The sequence below is a fragment of the Orbicella franksi genome, chromosome 14 (genome assembly GCF_964199315.1).
Source record: "Orbicella franksi chromosome 14, jaOrbFran1.1, whole genome shotgun sequence".
NCBI lineage: Eukaryota > Metazoa > Cnidaria > Anthozoa > Scleractinia > Merulinidae > Orbicella > Orbicella franksi.
The window spans coordinates 16,254,231-16,278,108 of record NC_138158.1 but is presented as its reverse complement, the minus strand read 5'-3'; the positions used below and the strand labels follow the sequence as shown (position 1 = coordinate 16,278,108).

The following is a 23,878-nucleotide window of genomic DNA, read 5'->3' as shown; positions in this document are numbered from 1 at the left end:
CGCCACCACCCCACCCCCAAAAAGTACTTTTTAAGCGCCCAACCTCGAATAAGCGCCTAACGCCCACCCACCCCCCCCCCCCCTCTAAAGAAAAAATGAAATAAATAATAATAATATTAAAGTGCACAAGAGGAATACGGGTATTGATTATTACGGTATTTCTTTAATGGCTTACAATCTCTAGTTTCATTGTCTGAAAATTTTATGATGTTGATTGACAATTATGATAGCTGAAGAGACTCCTGCGAAAACTGAACAATGAGTTGTTAGTCCTGAGCATAAATCGAACAATGATCGGTTACAATTAATATGCTTTAATATTTTGTCATGTTTTGTTCTTATTTATTGTTTTGTTACAAAATAAACTTCGCACTTACTGAAAATGGTGAAAATTTAATAAGTGCTCAGCCTCGAATAAGCGCCCACCCTGAAAGTCCAAAAATCAAATAAGCGCCCTGGGCGCTTAATCGAAAAAATACGGTAGTTTGTTTATCGCTCATAATTTATCACCTTTAAGACCTCCAAGATCACGATTTTACATTAATCAGGCCATGCCTATTGGTAATCAGATATGAATTTTAAGATTTAAAGCAGTCACGCATATTGTACTTTAAAAAATGTAAGCACTGTGTATCTTTAATAGAATACAACAAAAACGAGAAAAGGGCTAATTCAGCATCCAAATCGCTTTTTAGCGAGTTCTTATTTTTTTACCTGAAAGTTGTTGTCTTGAAGTAATTTCCGAAAGCCCTAAAAATATTATCTTCCGAATAAATATATTCAGCGTAAATGACAGCGCTATAACGACGACTAAGGAGAACAAGGAATACAAACATTAATCTATTCAACAGTTGTTTCTAGGATTCTACCGACCTGAAAAACTCCTTCCGGGTCAACAGCCATAACCAGAGCGAGCTCCAAGCTCAATCAGCTCTTCAAAATTCTGCACGTGTATTCGACACCAAGGCCATTTTCGGTCAAAATCACCTCTTTAACTTGAGTTTCGCTCCAAACATCGATACTCGACCATGTGACGCATCTGCCCCCTTGTTCTAACACAACAATCTTTGGTTTCATCACATTTTTACAACAAACTTCCTTTCCATTGCAGCTACATAGACGAAGCAAGAAGTAGCAAGGGTGATGGCAAACTGAACTTGTGATGAATAATTAGTAAGCGTCAGCATGCGCCCTTGGAATAATTTGCAATTTAAATTTGTAAACACGAGCGAAAGTTCCGAGCCAGATTTCGCAAGCGCATTACGGTATGAATCTCCTTTAGCCACAGCTTTAAATGACTTTCTATGTCGATAATAAACAATTATTGGATGAGGTTTTTGTGATATCCGGAATAATCAAAGTCGAGGTAAGTGTTATCAGCCGAAGCCGAAGGCTGAGGCTGATAACATTAACTGAAACCTTGATTATTTCTGATATCACAAAAACCGAATCTCATAATTGCTTTATTATACATTGTTTTAAAGAAAATAACGACAAACGCATTATCGCACCGAACACGGTTAATTTTCGACAAGCCATGTTGTTATGTGAACTTGACATTGCTCTGAGAAATCATGCATTGCGCGCGCAACCTACGGATTATTCACTAATCTGCAAGCAGATTAGTGAATAATCTGTAGGTTGCGCTGTTTCCTAGAATTAACTGTAGGCTTTTAGCCAATGAGAAGACAGATTGTGACTACAATGTATCATAACAACAGTAAAGGAGATGCATAAAGAATGTACATAGACGTGGCATATCTTCAAATGTGGGAGTGGAATATGGGAGGCTTTTTAATGACCTAACAATAAGTCTACGACAAGGGGGTGGATATAGGGAGGGCAGGAAGAGGGTGTGAAGGGTCAAGCCTTCATTGAAAAGGAAACAATTCAACCTTTAAAAACACTGAATGCATTGCCTTTTAACAGGGACGTCTGATATAACATTGCCAACACTGAGTGGAGGGTTTGCGAGGAAATAAACGGTAGAATCAGAAGTCAAACACTCAGAGGAGAAGTTTGAGTATAACATAATTGGAATTACCACACCCGTGTAGAAAACCACGCACTGAAAGAGATTGTTTTCACTCACAGCCCTGGCACCATAAAATCATTAAGCCTGTTAGTGTGGATAATGTACTTTTATATATAAAAGTAAGTGGTATACCGAGTGGCAACAAATTAAATTGATAAAAACGATATGATATCATCACATTTGAAGATAAGATATCCTTACATGTAAAGATATCATTTTTGATAACTTGTTTTTGTCCCTTTAAGGTGGCTGAATACAGTCTTTGATACCAGTGTTTTATTCACGTTTTCCTCTAAAACCCTTGATTCTTTGGTCGCCAAAAATGGCAGCAAGCAAGTTAACAACACAAACTTCGGTTTTATGATAGTTAAGCTGACTAATGTGTCGTTGCATAAATAAATATAAACAGGCCTTTAGAATCGGTTCTATTTATTTGCAGAAATTTTAATCCGTTAGATTTTCTTTACAATTCGCATGCAACAAGTTTGTAACAATGCTCCCAAGTTATGTCAATAAAAATTTAACAGAGATCTTTAATTATCTCTTGTTGAAGGTTCACTGGAATATCTAGAATTTCCTTCGAATATCTAGAACTACCTTTGTTGAAGTGCAATTTATTTTTCAACACTCCGGCTAGTACTTATTTCTTAACGTATCTTCGTGCAAAATTTTTAATGAGTGGTTTTCGGGAAATAGCCGTATTTCCGAGACAGCTATTCCGCATTCAATCGCACTTTTGCGACTTACTACGCATTCCCTACATTTAACTGGGTTCTTTTGGTAACAAGAAAAAGCTGAGAATTGCTGGGCTCATACCTTTGTAACAAAAGACCAAAATCATCAGCACTCTGCGTTCAATTATGAAGAAAAATAGTATAGATAGCTATATTAACGCCATTTTTTAATTTTTTTTCATTTTATTTATTATTATTTTGTTTTGTTTTTTTCTTTTTGCAATCCTTGTGCGCACGCTGAATTACATTAGCAAGAGCGCGCGTGAAAACTGTGTTCGGTAATTTTAACTACACGTGGATTTGTTGGTGTATGATCGAAACATCTTCGGATCTTCTTCGGTCGTCTTCGGCAATTTACGGTTATATTGGGTAATCTTCGAAAAATGTTCGGAAATCATCGAAAAATGTGTGGAAACGTTCGCCTGGACTTTGGACAAATTTTGGAATATCTTCGAAAATCTTCGGAAAGTGCTCAGAAACCTTCGGAAAATCACCACAAACGTCGTTATGTATTGTGAATATTTTATAAAATAAAAAGAAAATTACATGGTCGCTTTGAGATTCGAACTTTATCTTCTCGTGTCAACACTCGAAGATAAATATCGTATATCCGCTCGACCATGTAATATCCTCCATATGTGTCGATTCTTTAACTTATGATATTTCTATGCAGAGGTCATGTCAAACTCCCAAGTAAAGTCTGTATATTACTCTTCATTTTGACGAAAAATCGAGCAATTTCTTTCATTGACATTTCTGCCCATCAAACGTCTGGTTTAGAACGATGGTGTCGCAAACAAGGAAGCTGACAACCTCCTTCCCAGGGCCTTTTCATTGCTTGGGGCCGCGGCGCCGAGCAGGGGAAAAGGCCCTGGGAACAAGGTTGGGAAGTTGAAAAAATTGTCCTTAAGGAGTCAGGAACTAATTCGAAAGGCACACAGACACACACAAGTGAATGGTGAGCAAACAAATAAGGGGTGCTCGAAAAAAGGTACCTGCGATCCAGTATGCGTTCCCTGTTTCCTGTTCCATTTGCCCTTTCGACTTAATCACCTTTTTTTTATTTTGCAGTCCGTATTATATTTTGACGTTAGGTGACTCATCTGTGTTCCTTTTTTGTTTCCCTAGTACGTTTCCTTTTTAACGTCTTCATTAACGTTAACGTTCTATTTCCTTCAGTATCCATTGTCGTCGAAGCGGCTCGTGCAATTTCAGCTTTTTGAAAAACTCATTCCTGTAAATTAATTACAAATTGAACCCATATGAAACTGTATGATTGTAATCATACCATAGTACTTTAATAAGAATGCCTTTGTATTCTGGCACCCTCTTTCTTTTTATATACGACATATAAGAACATGTAGTATTTGTTAGGCTGAACTCGTTCTTATATATATGATGCTCTATTGGCTAACTTTCAGCCTGATGTTCTTAATCCACTTGTTCCTACATGTGGGTGTTTACTCTGCTTCGCACCTAAGTCTCTGTGCAAAAGACGTTTAATTCACCGTTGGGTTCCATACGATAATGACATTTGCATTATTTAAAAAAAAATCAAGATAAAAGAGATTTAGTTTAGATGATTGTCTCAGAAAAGTGAGTGATGTTTGTTTAATTTCAGGTACAAATAAGAGTTTGCTCTGACAGGTGCATGATTTGAAAATTCCGCGAACAATACAGATGACAACTGCCCGCTAGCAGAATTAACGGAAAATAACATGAGGCTCTCTTTCAGATATCTTTGTGTAGCTCTCAGACAGCTAAACAAACAGCTTAGTAGACAAAAGAAATCTCTCTTTTCATTGTGATGTTAACTGTTGTTCTTTCGTTTTGTAATCATTCTGATCTGCCGCATAGGTTGACAACTTAGTCAAAGCTGGTACTCACTTCAGCTAGACGCCCTCCAGTGAGAAGCTAGGCGGTGCGTTTGTAAGTAAAACGAGAACCTCAATTTAACAAAACTAGGTAGCAAAATTTCTCGTACTGTTTTACAACATCTATTTTGATATGATCTTCAATCAGCTGTTTGGAACGTTTTCGCACAGAATAGAGTCAAGTTACATTTTTAGCGGCATTTGTTGCTTGATGCCGAACAAAGTGTCATGTTGTGATTAAAGGGGCTCAGTCACGGTATTTTGAGTTATTTTGGCCACATACAAAATTACCTTTAAATGGTAGGAAACCTGAAAATAACAGTTTAATAAGAGAGAAAAACACCAAAGAGATAATGATAAACCATAGGGGCGCAAGGATGGCTAAGGATGGAGAAGATTAACATGGATTACAAACGACGAATTTGAAAAATTGAGGCGGAGAGAATCAATATGAACAAACCGTGACGTAGCTCGTTTAAGGTTCCATGCAGTTCCTTTCATAGTATAAGGCAGTGGCTGTAATTAATGACAGGAATCCCCAAAAGCTTACTCTTTGCCAGTCTTTGACGATAAGTCTACTGTTCCAGCTGCCTTTGACAGCTCGCAGTGAAAATTGATCTCATCTGGAACTGTATTCCTTTTTTAAAGTTATTTTATGATTGTCAACATGTTAGTTATTGATCCAAATTTTCAGTTTAATTAACTAATTATTAAAACCAAGGACGTTTTACTGTTTATCCTCACTTGGAGTTAAATTGGAGGTCATCTTAGTAAGTTTCCCGTTTAAATCTACTTTTGAATCTACGGTTAAATTTCTTGACCAATTTTAGAGTAGTCCAGCACTTCTTCCCGACCTGTATTTTTGTTGTTTCTGGTAACCTGTAGCTTCTGTTGTTTCAAGAGATAGGGGCATTGTTTAGATCATTTATGTATTGTTTCGTGAGCCAAAAACAAACAGTGTTTGGACAGCTACAGACCTGCCCCCAATTTTATGATACTAATAGGGACGCGTATTCTAACAGCATCATTCAAAAACACGGACGGAAAAGCTCTTGCTCCTAAACAAACTTCAAATGTGAGGAAGTTATAACTCGGGCATTTTTAAACGTCATGAGCTATTGACTTTCTGCCTTTAGAAAAAGCGATGAAAGAAGTTTATGTTTATACAGAGGCCCGCTTTCTCCCTGAGAGAGACGCATATTCATTGTTTCCACGTATTTGAAAGCATCAACTAAACTGGAGCGAACACAGCTGTGACAAACAAACGGCTAATAGGTAAAGAGTAGAAGTGAACTGTATTGTGACGAGTTTTTCTCTCTCCATGGTAACCCATTTCAGTTACAACATATAATTTAAAGACTTGAGGAAGACCTTAAAGTGTAAATGGCATACCAAAAAATTTCTGCTTACTAGAAAGTCTAGAAAGACCTTTCCAATTACAGAAGAATAGCGTTTTTCTTTTTGAAATATCTTTTTTTGTTTTAGAGATATTGACGTTTTTCTATTATGCAAATTAGAGTAGTGATGGCGTCATATCGTTTGCAAGTAAAAAATGGTAAAATACTAAATAAACAATATCTCTAGAAATATTGAAGCAGTGTTCTTGAAAGTTGGCACCACAAATGAGCATCACAAAAGAAACAAAATGACACTCTTAGTGCTGTTGCCATAGCAACTGTTTCGGCTCCAGTCTCTTTTGGTTAAAAAAAAAAAAAAACAAATATCCCCATTTGCAACCTCTAAAGTGAAGCAAAGAGTCCTCCTTGCACAGACGTAGTTCCCATATTGTCTTTAACTCCCATCATTAGATTGGGTTGGGTAGATGGTTCTTGGTTTACGACAAAGACTAGGAATATCATTTCTTATTAAGACAGCACCAGCGGCAAAACTGTTGTCATGGCAACAGCGCGAAGGGTGTCATTTTGTTATTGAGGCTTTCATCAAGGTTATCTAAGGTTATCTCGAACCATATTTTATGGCTTAATACTTCAACATATTCCAAAAAACATCACTGAGTTGATAAACTGGCGGTTTTTTGTTCAGTTTTTCCTTTATTATCTATAGTTATGATTATTAGTTTTTTTTAAAGGAAGAAAGAGAACCAACTGAAATGACGAAACAAGAAGCAGTCAGATTGCTATTCTTTTGTCCATTTGCTCTCTTTTTAAACTGGACCTACTTCAAATCTGTAGGTAAGTCTATCTGCCCAGTTTATCTGGCGTATACAGCTGTTTCGAGTAAGCTAGGTTGTCTTACAAAAGCGTAAAAGTGTACTCGACAACGCCAAAAGGTGCTATGGGTGGGGTACCCTGCGCAGCAAGCGTTTCTGTGGGGTTCGGGAGCAGCGCGAAAAATGGAGCGAGTAAAAGAGGGGGGAGGGGAGGGGAAGGAAGGAAGGAAACGCTTGCAGACAAACCCCTGGATTTTGAAAACCGCCCACTTGGCCTTTCATGCCTGAGTGCGCACACTGAGATTTCGTGCTGTCATCGGCTGTCATAAATTAAGCAATAAAATCTTCGGCCTTCCGTAGCGGAAATGAACTTTCAACCAAAATAAACTTTACTTGTCAAAATATATCTGAAGCAACGAGCGCACGGTGGGAACGGAGAAATCTTGATGAATTAAATTTGGTAATTTATAATCAAGCTATATTTCTACTCAATCTGTCTAAAAGGAAGGACTGCAAGGGTGAAGTTTTAGCACAAATCTGCCAGAAAGTTAAAATGTGAGAAGTATTCAAGTCGCGTTAGTAATCCTTGTGCTCGCATGATTCGAAATCTTGGATCACTGTATTCATTCGTCCAGGAATCGATACAAGGTAAAATTATCAAGTCAACTCCCACAAAGGCAATTCCAGTAAAGAAGCGTTTGCTGGAAACGCCAGATCCGAAAATCGGTTCGAGTGTTATCGCCTGCAGCAAAAACAAACAACGGAAAGTCTTCTCGGCCAACTTTGGAATTTGGGCAGGAGAGGCTTCAAACATCTGAGAGGGAAAATAACGATAATCTTGACCAGTGTCTGAAGAAAGATAATCTTCCCCAAGGCGGCCTCCAAGTCAAAGTGGTTTATAAAATATCCTCGTAAGAATTCCCCGCGACGAGACGACTAAATTTTTGGTAAGGTAAATATGTAACAAAAACTGGCATGTCGCAGCTAACACTATAACAAATCATTCAGAATTGTACCCAGAGGTTCTAAATACTGTCAACGAAAATGCTTCAAATGAAATGTCAGACTACGACAACATGTTGCCATGTAAAAAGCCAGACAAAATTAGAAGGTTTTCCCACGCAGTAGTGCGAATTTCCTGTTCCGTGGTTTATTATCTTGTCCTTGGCGCATGCGGCATTCACGAAAGTGATGTTGAAATTAAGAGAACAGCTGCAAATTGTGTCGCGCTTTCTTCTACAATAATGTGCAGGCTTCGAAAAACCAAAGCGTCGGCATTGCACTACACGATTTCTACCGTACTGTCGAAGCTGACGACTAAATCCTCGTTCAGCGAGAAAAGTTAAAGCGTTTTGTAAACAAGCTTCGAACGCGTCTTCCCATTTTGTCTGGCACTCAAAGGCATTAAAATACCTTTGATCGACACATGTCCATAATATTGGATTAGCCCAGCCAATCACGAGCCCCGTTAGCTGGCTAACGGAGGTTTTCAAAATCCAAGCGTTTCCTTCCTTCCCCTCTCCCACCCCCCTCTTTCTTTTTTTTTTTTTTTTGGCTCTCGCCCCATTTTCCGCGCAGACAAAACACCGAAAATCCCGTTCCTCGGTCTTTCTTTACTTCCAAACCCCACGGAACGCTTGCTACGCAGGCTATGGGTGGGGTTAATTGGCTTACCCCTGTTTTAACTCTCCCTCAATAAATGTTTTGAGCACGAGTAGAAGAGATAGTTGAGGGACTTGACAAACCTCTGTTTGATCGAAGTTCCTAGTGATTTAGTAGCATAAAAGAAATGAACGCACATTTTCTGCTGTCCACTTCCTCTCACATTACACATAGTGAACGACCACTACCCAAGAATACTTGTCCCGTTATTTTTTTATTGATATATCGGACTTGTGGCTGAACTGGGCTTGGCTAGATGGCAAACGTGACTCAGTCGAGTCTCTAGTTTTGTACTTCAGGTCATTTTCATTGATTTGAAACCAATCAAAATCGAACCTGCAACGGAATTCCGGGAGTCGCTCGTTTCTAAAGTTTGCACAGTAGGAAACAAAGATTCTAGGAACGGGACTGGTTTGATCGGATTTGAAGAGACAATCGCGAGTGCAAGAAGATCCTTCCTAGTGTGAAAATTAGGTTACGTTTTCGCCCAACCTCATCTAAACACGAGGGGGATTTGGAAAATTCGAGGCAGTTATGCAAACCCGGGACGCAGTCGCGGGTTTGCATAGCTTTCGAGAATTCTCCTAATCCCCTAAGTGTTTAGATGAGCCTCTGGAAACGCGGATTTAAGTTCTCTCGCGCTGGTATAAAATACTTTTCAAAAATACGCGCGAATCTATATCGTTACAACCGTGTTTACAGACTCTCATCTAGACACATCCATCGACCAATTGGAGCGCGCGTAGTATCTCAGTAATTTTATAAATTTAAACATGAAACAAATTACGCTACTTCAATTTGTTATATACTTTGAAATATTTAGTGTTGGAAAATCCAGTTATGGATGTGCAGTGTTTCTTCGCGCAGTTTATGATATAGTAGATTGGAAGGTCAGCGACGCGATATTCACCTAATCGTACCTTTCTGTGACGCTTTGGCGAACCTTCAGGCGGGTTTGGTCGAGCTAAAGTAACCATGGTGAGACAAAACGAGCCTGATATGCAACTGAAATCTATTAGGTATTTTACCGTACCCAAATTACACTCTATACACTTAATTACTTTCAAATTATATGTTACAAAAAAAGGACATGCCCGCAACTAGCAAAGGCTAAGCTAGGCGGGCCATGCCTTAATAGCCGAATTACAATAACATACGAAATCAGGTCCAAGTGACCATGTCGGGGTAGTCATATCAGGTCAGTGACTTGATATCACACGATATCAGGACAGTACACACGGCTTCTGATTGGCTAATTTCGAATTTGTGTACGGCTGTGTAAGTTAAAGCTCCATCCTGATTGGTTAATTCCGCATGTTATTGAGCAGTGGTTCCAAAGTCATTATTGTCTACGAAGTATGTACTAGGGTAAAATGTACGATGGAGAGCATTGCTCACAAACATCAGTTCACGTTTTTATCATGAACGAATTCAGTTCATGGATGATAAAACGGTCCCTTAGATTGGTGTAAAAACGTGATTACTGAACTGAAGTAGAACTTAAAGGCTGACCACAACATATACAACTGAAGTCACGCAATGCATTACACATGGTATTCTGAGGGCGCACTTAGTAAACAATTAGACTGCATTGTTGTCAATTAAACTTACACTCATTGCAAAATAAATGGATTCCGAATTTCTATATCGGAACCCGATGGCGCCCCACAAAATGTGAGAGGACAGAACAGCAGCTCAACAAGCATCTTAGTCACGTGGGATGAAGTTGCAGCTGATAAACAGAATGGTATCATCACGGGTTACACTATTACTTACCACTCACAAACAGAGAATGACAATGGAAGTGTTTTGCTTGGTGCCAATGATCGTCAAAAGAATTTGACAGAACTAAAGGAGTACGTCAACTACAATATCACAGTGTTTGCATCTACTGTAAAAGGAAATGGGCCGGCCAATGACCCTGCTATTGTTGTTAGAACAGATCAGGATGGTAAGTATTTTTCCTGACTGACTAGCTGAGCGATAAGTACAGTTTAAATAACCAAGAACTAACCATGCTTTACGAAATAAGTTAGTCAGATTGTTTCTAGCGAGGAAAGAACATAACAGTCGAAAGACTAACAAACCTGTTGCCCTTTGGAATTTAGAAATGTTGGTTTTTGTAGGGAAAGAAAAACCGCAAAAGCCGGAGAAAATCCTTTGGAACCAGGACCAGAACGAACAGCAAACCCAACCCGCATATGTCGCCGTGTCTGAACTTAGGCCACATTGGTGGGAAGAGAGTTCTTTGACCACTACGCCATCCCTGATGATGGGTACATTTTATATTCGAACGTTGGTCAGCATCCAAGTTGCTTCAAGTTTATTTTCGGTTGATAGTTGACTCGGGCTAGGCCCGGCCTCGTCGACTATCACGCAATAAAAATCGAAAGCGATTAGTTTTATTGTTTTACTAGAAGTCTACTTGTTTTTCAAAATATCATCTAAATCCTCTTCGCAGACATTTTGGAAATGCAAAGAAGCGGCCGCTATTTGTTATCAACCGCACACTTCTAGGTTACTCACTAATCTGTAACAGAATAGACAACGTGTAGTGCAGTCAAATAAGAGAACGGCATTCGTGATGGAACGCTAGTAGATTTATACTGCTATTTAAAATAATACGGAAATTATGCTCATTGAAAAATTAACAAGATTGTCGCAAAATAGGCAATTTCATGCATTAGCAAGAGGAGTCAGGTAAAGCTTGTCAACCCCTTCCTAAATGCAACGTTGTTTAGGATTAAGAAGCACTCTATTTGTAATAATAGCATTGCCATGAGTCTTAGGATAAAATCAACTACTTGGAGGCTAACCAAAGTCATTACAGTGTTACAGTCAGTAGCATTTGTTATTCAGAATTAGAAAAATTGTTTAGTTTGCTTGATGTACACGATGTACATGGTGAAGTTAGCTGAAAGAGTTGACGCCATGTTAGCGGATGAAAATTTAACACAATTTATATTCCTTGCAGTACCTGGCGCTCCCTCCCCCCCCCCCCCCCCCCCCCAGGATTTAAGAGTAAACGACACAACTTCCACTTCACTTTTAGTGAGGTGGAATGAAGTTCCAGCTGCGGACAAGAACGGTATCATTCGTAGTTATACCGTGAGCTACCAGGCGATCAGTTCTTTACTCGTTGAAAACACAACAGTCTATGTTCCTATACCTGAGGTGAATCTAACTGGGCTGATAAAGAATATGAACTACAGTGTCAGGGTTTTGGCGTCTACCGACAAGGGAGATGGACACTACAGCGATCCCGAATTTTTCGTTACAAACCAAGATGGTGAGTTAGCGTTCAGATTTCCTCGCATTATTTGGGAATAATCATACAAGTAAAGGTGTTCAGAAAAGGTGTAACAAATAAAGGCTAGAGACGCTATATAGTAAGATCTATTATGGGTTGAAAACACGAAACGCTGGAAAACTTTTAAGGAGTTGAGATAGTTACAGAAAAAAACCATGGACAAGAATGAAGAGGATAACAAACCGCTTGTAATTTGATTTCTATCTGTTAATTTGTTTCTGATCGTCATTGTCCATTCCCTCGCGGTAGAGATCCGGGCTCTCTTAAACGTTATCTGTATATATCCGTTTAATAGCTGCGATACCATTACTATCAATACCATTATTCTTTGTTCAGTACCTGGTGCTGCTCCTGAGAATGTGAGAGGACACAACACCTGCTCAACTAGTATCTCAGTCACTTGGGGTGAAGTGCCAGCAGATAAACAGCACGGTAAAATCCTTAGATACCTTGTCATTTACAAGGAGTCCGAGGGAGATGCAGAGACGATGGAACGGGTTGATTCACCCTCCCGTCGAATTGAGTTAACAAAACTTATAAAGTATACGGTATACAGCATCCAGGTGTTAGCTGCAACTTTGAAAGGTGATGGACCACGCAGCAATCCCATCACTGTATGGACGGACCAAGACGGTAAGTACGAGGAAAACAACATTAGATTTTTGGTGCAGAGGTAGGGAGACTCGGTTGGTTTTCAACTCATGCCCTCAACTAAGGTGAAGAGCATGCAGAAAAGTTGGCTATAAGGTTATATTCATGTGCAAATCATTGTCGCCACTGAAAACAAACAATATACAAGTCGATAACAGGTAAGGGTAGTAGCCTGTGTGAAAACTTAGTGGCCATCAGGACGGACACACAGTCTTGAACAGAAGAAAACTATCTTACAGGAAAAGTCGCTTTTTGATCATTATCAAAACTTTTAAAGAAAAACAAAATCTTAAGTGGAATGGTATACCATAAAATATGTACATAGACAGTTCCTTTCCCTGAAATACCGTCGGTACTAGTAGTAGTTTATCTCAATATAGCAACTGGTATTAAACCTACTTGCACTCAGTTTACAAAAGCTCAAATTGCTGTATGTTGCAGTACCTTCGAGGGCTCCTGTACTTACTTCTGTAAAGGTATTGAACAGTACTAGTGTCGAGGTGGAATGGCAGCCGGTTCCTAAAGAGTTTACACACGGTATCATTACAAAGTACGTCATATTCTACACAGCTGAGAGAGGGACGGGCGAAAAGGAAGTACCTGCATCGCTTCTGAAAGCGGTCGTAAATGGTCTTAGTCAGTCTACAACATATTCATTTCGAGTTAGGGCTGAGACCGTGAAGGGTGCAGGTCCAAAAAGTGATCCTAAAAGTGCGACTACTGAAGGTAAAGATATATATGCTTTTCATAAACACGGCAAATAGCAATTACCAGAAATTCAGCTGTATAGTAAAGCAGTAAAAGCAAATGAACAATATTATTTTGAAACTGAGCGAAACATCTAAATGGCAGTAATTAACTGAAGGTGGACTGTTCAAACGAAATGATAGAAGAAACACCCGTGGGAGTATTATCCACGGTAGAGTTGGGTACTATGTCTAAAAATTACTTTAGAGGAGTATGGCCCATATGGGGGATTAAATCTCTCACCCTTCGTCAATGTACGTTGTATGTTGGCTTAGAAAAACGATCGACTTCCAAACGTAAGTTCCTGCCGAAATTATACCTTGCCAGATAGTATGTTAACGTTTTAATCAAACTAATATACCTATACCTGTACCAATATGTTGTTTTTCAGACCCACCGACTGCTCCGACGCCTCCCGATAACAACATTGGAACAACAGAAGTGTCTGTCCCCTTTAAAACTAAGAAAGAGTTGAGTAATGGCAAACCAGTCAGGTAAGTGTTTTGAAATTTTGCCTTCAGTTGCCCTGTAACGCAGATTGTGCTGGACTTCACGGAGTGTGTAGGGAATCGATCTTGTGGGTTTCTGTACTTCAGCTTACGTTACGATTTTCCATTTTGAAGAAGAAAGGACATAAAGTTTCTAACCTTGGCAAATACCAGTAGCTGGTTAATTTTTGAGTTCAAAGTTAAAAACAAATGTTCAGGAGGCAGTCGAGAGCCACCTTTAATTTTTAATAACTTAAGATAACTTTGAATTCCCTTTTAAAAGTTTGCAAAATATTGAATTTTAACATGTGATCATTGTTTTACAATAAAAAAAGGTGGCGGTCACGGAACTCGTTATTGAGTTTCTAGCGCCTAAATCCAAAATCAACGGTGTGGCTGATTGTACTGTAGCTATAGTAACCTGCTAGGTGAAGTAAATGACCAAATCGTGTTCAGCATCAATTTTGTAGAAACCTGATAACAGTGGTGGTAATTTGCACGATATTACATATGGTCCTACAAATCAAAGGAAGTACTCCCAAAAATAGACAGAATTCATAGCTTTCTATCTTCTTTAGTAACTTCTGAGTCTTAAACCTCAAAAAAGTAAATAAATAAATAAAAATAAAATTAAAACAATTTCAATATATACGTTTTAAAAGGAAGCCATGTATGCCAGGGAATATATTAATAATTTAGCTGAGATTCGTAGTAATGACCTTTTTATCTTCATAGCTTACTGGATACATTTATGCTAAGTAGTTCTGTAGTAGCCTTTTAGTAATGTAATGTATTGTACTTCGATGTAAGTAAATGTTGTTATTTATTAACAAAACAAACAAACAAACAAAAACAGCGGTAGTGATAATCCGTCAAAGTATGACTGCTACAAAATGCGGTATACTATTGCCAGCCACCTTATGTGAAAACAACTTACTAGACTCTTTTACAGCTTTTATCAAATGATCGTCACACCCTTAACTGACGGACAGAACCTAGGAAAACCATCGGACACACAATACGTTAAAGTCATGCGAAATTACGATAACCAAGTGAAAGGAGAACCTTATATTACGGCTGAGTTCGCCAACGATCAGTCAAGGACATCATTTCCTGTTGGTGACCGGAAGTATTATTCCCGAGATGGTGTTACTGAAGCTAAGAGAAAGCGCAGAGAAACAACATGTGAGTCAGTTTACACCTAATGGCGTTCTAGAAATAAGGACGGTCTACATCCATTTATAAGAACGTATATATTGACTTGGAAGCATGCAGGCTAATATTTGAAATATTGACCCCCAAAGTTTAAGTCAAAAACCAAAAAAACTGAAAATTGAAACAAGTTTTTATAGACCTATGTATTGACTTGAGAGCATGATGGTTAAAATTTGAAATTTTGACCACCAACGGTAAGTCAAAAACCAAAAAAAAAAAACACAATTGAAACAAGTTTTATTGGGAAAAAATGAAATGAAAGCCTAGAACCACAGGTTTTCATAAATGATCTGCTTTGGGTTTAAATTGAACAGAGTTATCAGAGATCGTAATTGGCATAATATACGTTTATTGCAAAGTAGCAAAGTACCACACCCTTATCAAAATAATCTTTCACACGAGCAACAAGCACGTGTCCCCTTAGAGAACATAAATAGAGATTTTGTTAATAGACTCCAAATATATAAAAATTTCTTCCCAAATCTTCAAAGTTTATGCATCCTTTGGAATAACATTTTTGAAACATTTTGAAAACCATAGTGAACTTTGAGAATGTATGACGCCACTGTGGCCTAAGTTTGGACAATCGCTGCTTAAAATATAAAATAATATATAATAGATAAGTTTAATAATTTGGACTTAAACAGTAAAGACTAAAACCGTTTGTTTGCTGGCTTGTTTGTTTTGTTCTTTTTGTTGTTGTTGTTGTTGTTGTTGTTGTTGTTTGTCTTGTGTTGTTGCGACTTCAATGCCATCATTTCTGTTTCTTCCACCAGCACCTGGAGGGTCCCTTTAATATATAAAAGTCAAGATACAGTTTTGCTAGACTTGGGAGGGCTTCATTTCTCTCCGAATACTTTATTTTGCCAGTACTCATACGAGCACGCACAGAATTGATTTAATCCCGAGGTGCCTCTCCGCCTTTTCTTTCAGCTTTCATAAAGTATCAAAACGGAAAGCTTGAAGAAGGCACAAGATACACGGTTTTTCAACGGTCTTTTGACGAAGATTGTGATTATGAAAATGAGGGATTCATTACGTTTACCACCAAAGATGATGGGATCCCGACAACAACTTTGATATTGTCAATAGTAGTTGGTTTACTTGTTCTTGTGATCTTGGCCGGTGGGATTGTAATGTGGCGTCGGTTGCATCCTAATGGTGAGTTTTAACTTTTATATCTGTATACAGTTCAACCCCTATTAAACGGCAACCTTCGGGAAACTCTCGTCGGTACTTTGATTACTGGCCGCGTATCACATAGGGGTTGACGTTTAACAGGTGGCCACTTGATAGGGGTTCGACTACAGATAGTTCTGATATGGTATTTGGTAGATTAGCTTCCTTGTTTCACCTACTGAATATCGTAAGGGAAGGAAGGCAGACAGACAGGCAAAGAGGGAAGGGAAGAAGGGAAGGGAAGTATGCATGCAGGGGGAGAGAGGGAAGGAGGGAAGGATAATAGTAGAGCAAGAGTGCCATAGGGAAGGAAGGAGGGAAGGAAGACAGACAGGCAGGTAGGCAGGCAGGCAGGTAGATAGGCAGGCAGGCAGGCAGGCGGGAGGGCAGGCAGGAAGGAAGGAAGGAAGGAAGGAAGGAAGGAAGGAAGGAAGGACGTACGAGTAAAACAATTACTACCAATGATAATTCAAAACGAAATAAAATGCAGCATAGAAAAACACGCTGTTCTTTTTTTTTCTGGTTCTTTCATATTCTAGCAGAGACAAAGTCAGTTTCAAGGAATCCTCAACAAGGTTCCACGCAAGAAATCTTAGAGCTGTCTCCTTATAGTAAACCATCCACAGAACCAAGTTACTACAACACTACTATTAACGAGTTAGAAACTGAAGGGCAGTCTACTTGTGAAGCTGTTGATGTCGTACGTTCTGGCCTGGTAACTCATTATGATAACGTTGGTCCACAACAGGAGGACACTTACCAGGAGATCGATCATGGAGTCCATTACCAGCCATTAAATGTAAATTTTCAGGCTACTTACGAAGGGTATGTGAAGCCAACCTCGGGCCGAGTTTCATTGCCAAACTCATGAGAGTTGTTACGATGAGTACGAAGATATATCAATTGCCCCCTGCTTCGTGTGCTGAGAACAAACGACGTAAAGAAGAAGGGAAGTAAAAGGAAACCATAGGCACGAGAACTCGACCACTCACAAAATAATGTTAAAAGTATTTAAACAATGGCTTCCGTTTGGCGCGAAAATATCCTAGGATATTTGTCCGCGGACATTATCTGTTCCGAGAGGCGAACAGTTTTCCGAGAGCTTAGCTCAAGGAAAACTGTGAGCTTCGAGGAACAGATAATGTCCAAGGGCAAATATCCGAGGATATTTTCGCTTAAAATGGAGGCTATTGCGTTTATTATGCTTCAAATCTTTTCCGCAACACGCGCAGTTTTAGTGAAAATTGTGGAATATTCTCGGATATTCCCCATTTTCAGCTGAGGAATATTCGGTCACGTGACGTGTTTAGACCAATTGCGCGCGAGCGAAAATATTTGATGGATTATAATTGTTATTATTTGTTGTTATTTGTGTGTTAAAAGTACTTGAGGTTATTTGTGTCTGATCTCGAAGTAGTTTAGACACTGTCGAAAAAGATTTACAGTACTTTCGGTTGTGTTAATTTGGCCTCTTTAAGTTCTTGAATATAGACATATCTAGACCATATTGAATATTGATAAAGGATTTGCGGCGGTACATGTAATTGACAGTCGGTTCCAGATATATCGAGACCCTAAAGCCTGGCACACACTTGTGAGATAAGCACAACACTATTGAAATAAGATCAAGCATAATTAAGCACAAGGCAAAGAAGCATTTTCCATTTTCTTGTGCTGCCGCTTATGCTTATTCACTGCTTATCTCACAATTGTGAACCAGGCTTTAGCCACTGAAATTAGAGATGGTTTTCTTCTCCTCGGTCATAAGGACAGGGGCCGCGGAGACCATTTTAAAGTGGTAGGGCTAAAAAATCTGGCCAATACAAATAAACGTTAAGGTCAGTGTTTCGCCAATTATCTGAAGCCTGGTACACACTTCGTGCATTATTAAAGGCTGTTAAAACAAGCCGTGTTCGTACCACGCAAGGTCGCACTTACCTTACAAAGTGTAGGCGTTTTTGTTGGCTTTTGTTGCACATGTACACATACCGGTATTACAAACACATACGTCCACAATAGCTAGGGTAGTAACATAGCAGCTGAACATGGACTGGTAAAGGGTTGTTGGGTCACAGAGGACCCTCCTGCCCAAAAAATTATAAAGTACTCCCCCCACCCAGATCTTGATGTTGATGTTTGTCTTCCTGCTTGGAAAATTAGCATGTATTCAAGAACTTTTTTTTCTTTTCGCACGAGCTTACAGACCTTTCTCATTGCAGCTCATTCAAGGCTATAGGTAAGGTTTCTTATGAGACAGCACTTCTTTTCCAATTTGGAACCGCTTGTCTCTTTATATATTGCACGTAAAATACATCAAAATAAGTACCCTCTTTTGCAAGCATTTCAGTGTTGATCCAAAAAATCTGTCAACCCATAAATAGGTGTTCCAACAAGCTCACAGGGGGTTTGTTTCCTCTTGTTATCTTTTCAATCAGGAAGCAAAAATGTAAACAAAAGACAGGGTAAAAATCATTTAAGCTCATTAAAATCAAGTATTTGGGAATCTCTTTCCAAGTTTATGTGCATTTGACATCCCACTCACAGATCAGATCAATGTACTAAAATAAACCGTCGCAAGACAAGTATAGAGAACACCACTTTAATCTAAACTTAACTCGATGACGGTTGAACGTAGACAACTCAACACAGAAAAAAAACTGACGTGCTATAAACTGCAAAGCCGTGAACGAAAATCCTGCTTTATTGAACGTTAGATCTCACAGGAGATCTAATCAGCCAAACTTGAAAGGTAAAACGATAATAAGTCAAAGACTACTGCAAGGCTGACACAACGTAGCATATTTAAAACAATATTTCGGCTGGCCAGACCCGCCAACTTCAGATTTAGATGTTGCTAAATTTTAAAATGAAATTACAATATTATATAATGGTGCCGATGTTTGTCCTGTTTTCACACGGCACGAAAAATTGGATTTACTCTAAATTTGATCCTGATCAAAGTCGAAGTCAAATATGATCATAGCTTTGATCCAAACTTTAACGCGCGTCAAATGTGTGTCAAAAATGTCATGGCTTTGCCGATACATTTGATCTATGACAAAGAGGAGGGCAAATTTGATCTTAACTTTGACTCCACCTTTGACCCACGTAAAAGGGGGAATCAAATATCTTATGGATTTGCCATACATTTGATCCCTGCCAAAGGCGAGGTCAAACATGTCAATAACTTTGACTACAGTTTTGACGCGCGTTAAAGGCGTTCAAAGACACCACGGCTTTGCATACCTTTGATCTCTTATGTCAAAGGCGTTCAAAGGCGGCATGGCTTTGTACAACTTTGATCCTACGTCATGTCATGTCAAAGGCGAGGTCAAATATGGCCATATCTTGCGACTCCGCTTTTCATAACGCCCTAATAACCTGCGTTTTCGTATTTTTTGCTGTTTTAACGATAAAATGAAAGCTTGCTTTTTTGTCAATGTGTATTTTTTTAATAAAAAAGTTTTCACTTGACCTGGAGGTGGCACAAGGAAACAACTCGAAAACAGCGGGAAAACGCGGCTGCCAGCGGCTTCCCGCATTTTTCTGGCCAATCGGAATAAAGGTCAACGAAGTCGGCTGTGAGGAAAGCAGACATTTTTCTTCATTTGGCTTCATTATGGCGGCTTTGGTGAAATTTTCGTTGTGTTTTGGACCAGGAAAAGGTAAGTCCCTGAATTTCGTTCATTTGTTTTCAATGTTCAGAGAATAACGGAGTTTAAAAAGTTTATTAAATCCATTTTGAAATCACTGGCTATCCTTGCAATCTGATTGGCTCTCAATGGTGCGATTTATTCACGAATCGCACTATTTTTTGCTCCAAATCGCATCTTTTTCTCAGCCAATGAGAATGGGACACTAAAACAAAACAACCAATCACTTTTCAAGGCTTTTTTAAATTAACCAATCACATTGCAGGAAAATGAAAGACAAAAAAAGCCATTGTTTGGCAAATTTGGCAACTTTTGTTTGCCAAAATTTCGTAAAGTTTGAAAAATGGATGAATTTAATTACTTACAGTATCTAAATGATGAACAGCTCCTCCAGGCTGAAAATCAACTTTTCCGGGAGTCGTTTCCAACTTTCAGTATAGTTTGTGACGATTATTTTGGCGATATTTCTTCACCATCTGCTGAAGAAGCTCCGTGTGATCCCGAGTCCAGGAAAACAGAAACAAACGAAGAAAACACAGCAACAAATCCAGAGACAACCAATGAAGTAGACGTCTCGAGGTTTCCTGTAGTGTCAAGCGATGAAATACAAGAGCTGAAGTCTGTTGCAGTGAATAAAAATACGTCCCGCTCTACAAAACAGTGGATGAACGTGTTCCAAAGCTGGGCAAAGTCCCGCCATCTTGAAAATGTCAGCATCGAAACAATGTCGCCGGAAGGGACGGAGATGATTACGAGCCAGAATCACTGAAAATCATGCAAAGTGCGATTGAACGTCATCTAAAGGACAAAAACTATCCACTGAGTATCGTGCGATCGAGAGAGTTCCATAACTCACAAGAAGTCCTCAACGCGAAGGCGCTTTCTCTGCGCCAGCAAGGAAAGGGTAAGAGACCAAACAAAGCCCAGCCACTAACACCAGACGAGGAATCTGCCCTGTGGGAGAAAGGTCAGCTGGGGGATTTCAATGGAACGGTACTGACCAATGTGAACTTTAAAAACTTGACTGAACAACTTGGCTTACGCGGTCGCCAGGAACACGACGACGCGTACGTGGAGGACCTTGTGATAAGACAGCAAGAAGATGGCACTGAAGTCGTAGAGTTCTGCGAAGGTCCAACCAAAACACGAAGCGGTGGTCTGTCAATCAGGCGAAGAACTACACCACAGGTTATGTACAGCACCGACGGCGGAAAAACCGATCCAGTGCGGCTCTTGAAGCTTTGGTTGTCTAAGCGACCCGAGGGAATGAAGGACACAGGGCCTCTCTATCTGAGCATCATAAATCGTCCTCAGTCACCAGATGTCTGGTACACCAAAATTCGAATGGGACAAAACACCATCAGCAATATCATGAAATCCATGGCCTCCTGTCTCAAGACAAATAAGAAGTTGACGAACCACAGCATGAGGAAAACATTGGTGTCAAAACTGAAGAATTCTGGTCAACCACGCAATGTCATCTGCGAAATAACAGGCCATGCTCGTGAATCTTCCTTAGACGACTACGATGAAATAAATGAGAACCAAAGGAAAGAACTGTCTCACATAATCAGTGGATTCCGATATAAAGAAGGGCATAACGAAAAAAGTCCAAACGAGGTCTCCAACCAAACCAGTGCAAATGAAACCTCCAATCAAGCACTTGCAGTCCAGCGCCAACAAGCACCACTGGCTCCTATTCACCAACAACAAGGCCAAATACATCAGGCAATGATGGGTTTCAATCCTGATTTTCAGCCAACTGGATGGTCCGGATTTCCACCAAGCTTTCCTTCGCAGTTCCAGTACGGCGTCGACAAAACCTGGATCGGACCGGACCGGATCACGGATCGGATCACGGATCGGATCACGGACCGGATCACGGATCGGATCACGGATCGGATCACGGATCGGATCAAGGAAAAAAATCCAAAATTTTGTTGAGCAAATTGCACTCGAGTGACTACTGTGAGCAGAACGTTTTATTTAATTCAGGTGTGATATTCCTTTATTCTTTTATAATATCAAGCCAACTGGGAGCTGGTCACAGATCAATTTTTTTCAGGCTGTTGGGTTTTGATTGCGATGATCAATCATGTCTTCATATCTTTCTCCGCAGTTCAGATAAATGATATTTCTTGTAATCACTTGCATCAAAGGTAAACTGTTATAAAACGAGTCAGTATGGTAATAATAGGACGAACGTATGAATAGAAACACAAAAACTAAAAACACTAAAAAATTAAACACCTGATGATTTCAAACAATTTCCGTTTTTGAGACAAGTCTATACTTTTACAAGATGTGAGTTTGGAATACGATATTTCGCACTGGAATAAAACGAAACAAACCATTTGTATTTCAAGGAAATATAGCTGTTTTTCAAAAAATTCTAGGAATAACATCGATAGTGTGAACGATAACGCAACCCGAGAATAAACAACATTTTAGGAGTTACGTCACGATTTTTAGAGTTATTTTTAGGGTTGTAAAGAGCTGCCTTTAAATGGAATAAAACCTTGAAATGATCGTGTTCTAGGATAGAAAACACTTAAGAGGCAAGAACAAATCAAAACGGAATGAGGATCGTTAAGGATGGCAAAGATTAACGGGGATTGCAAATGACGAACTTGAAAAACTAGGCTAGTTTTTTCAACATGTGCAAATCGTGACGTAGCTCCTTCAAAGCAAGTCATGTCCTTAAGCTTTCGTTCGTAAGTTTTCTCATTAACTGTATTGTGTGTAACGCCAACTGTAACGCTCACATCTGACACGAAAATGTAGCCGAGAATTAGCCACTGAAAACAATTTCAAAAACGAGAATGGGAGGTTCACGCAAGCTTCGAGCCAACTAACGTTCAAATACAACTACATCTGCCTGTTCATTACAATTTAAATTCGTCGTAAATTAGGCGCTTATGGGGCTTTTTAAATGACCTCTTGTCATTCTCTGTAATTAACATGTCATTGCGTCAAATTCGGGATTCTTATTTTCATTTAACATATTTTAGTTTTCCACTTTTATTTTTTATTTATTATTATCTTATAAACGGTTTGATTTTTGTTTTTGATTTTTTTTTTTCTTTAAAACTTTGTTTTTTTTTTCTATGATCCGATCCGTGATTCGATCCGGTCCGATCCAGCTTTTGTCGACGCCGGTTCCAGTACCGCATGGCAGCTTTCACTTCTTCTGGCAGCCCCGTTCCATCGGCGAGTTACACGGGTTGCACGTTCAATTTCTACTCCAAAGACGTCAATGAGAAGTCAGAACCACGGAAGAAACGGAGGGCTTACATCATTGAGTCGGATGACGAAGATTGAACTCTCAAGTGGACTGTTTTGTTTTGCTAATGACTTGAGCAAATTTTAACCGCTTGAGATGGAATGTGTTTTTCCTTCGTTACGCTCGAATGAGTTTTTGACACATGACGTTGACATGTAAGTCTTCATGTTTTCAAAATGAGATGTAAACGCGTTTCCGGTTCCGCTTTTTGACAAACCGGCTATTGGTTCAATAAATACTGGTACTAGGCTATTAAACTGTGCGATTTCAAAATGGATTTAATAAAGTGGTAATTGAACTGAGTGGAGTGCAATTTTGGTCTGAAATCATACGCGTGATTTCAAATCGAACTCGCGCTGCGCGCTCGTTCGATTTTGAAATCACGCGTATGATTTCAGACCAAATTGCACTCCACTCAGTTCAATTACCATTATAAATTAAACGCAGCAATGGCTACATAATGAGCTGTGAATTGCGTATATTTATGGCAAGGCAGATCCTCGGCAGTGAAAACAATTTGGTCGAAGGTTAATTGCACTTGACTGAATCACAGTTGATCGGCAAAGCTCTTCGTTAAGAAAGACCAACTTTATTTTCAATTCACATATACTTATTTACAAACGTTGACAAAGATAATTTTTTTTCTCACTCAGTCAAGTCTTGTGCATTAAATTGAAGTGTCTGTCATAGCATAGATTTTAGCATGATCAGTGCTTGAAATAAACGTAACTTAATAATTAAGCTTAAACTTAACTCTATTTACGTATAAATGGTTGTGCACAATGCCTCTGGTAATTTCTGAGCTTAAACAATTCCCTTGAAAGAAAGCTCATGTAAATATAAAGGAAATTTGCATTGAAGGAAACACTCAGTCAGC

The 23,878-nt window shown here is 39.2% G+C and overlaps 1 pseudogene; it reads left to right on the top strand.

The window, feature by feature from the left end:
• The first annotated feature begins 20,120 nt into the window (after nucleotides 1-20,120).
• LOC145467376 (uncharacterized) lies at nucleotides 20,121-23,237 on the top strand (annotated as a pseudogene).
• The last annotated feature ends 641 nt before the right edge of the window (nucleotides 23,238-23,878 follow it).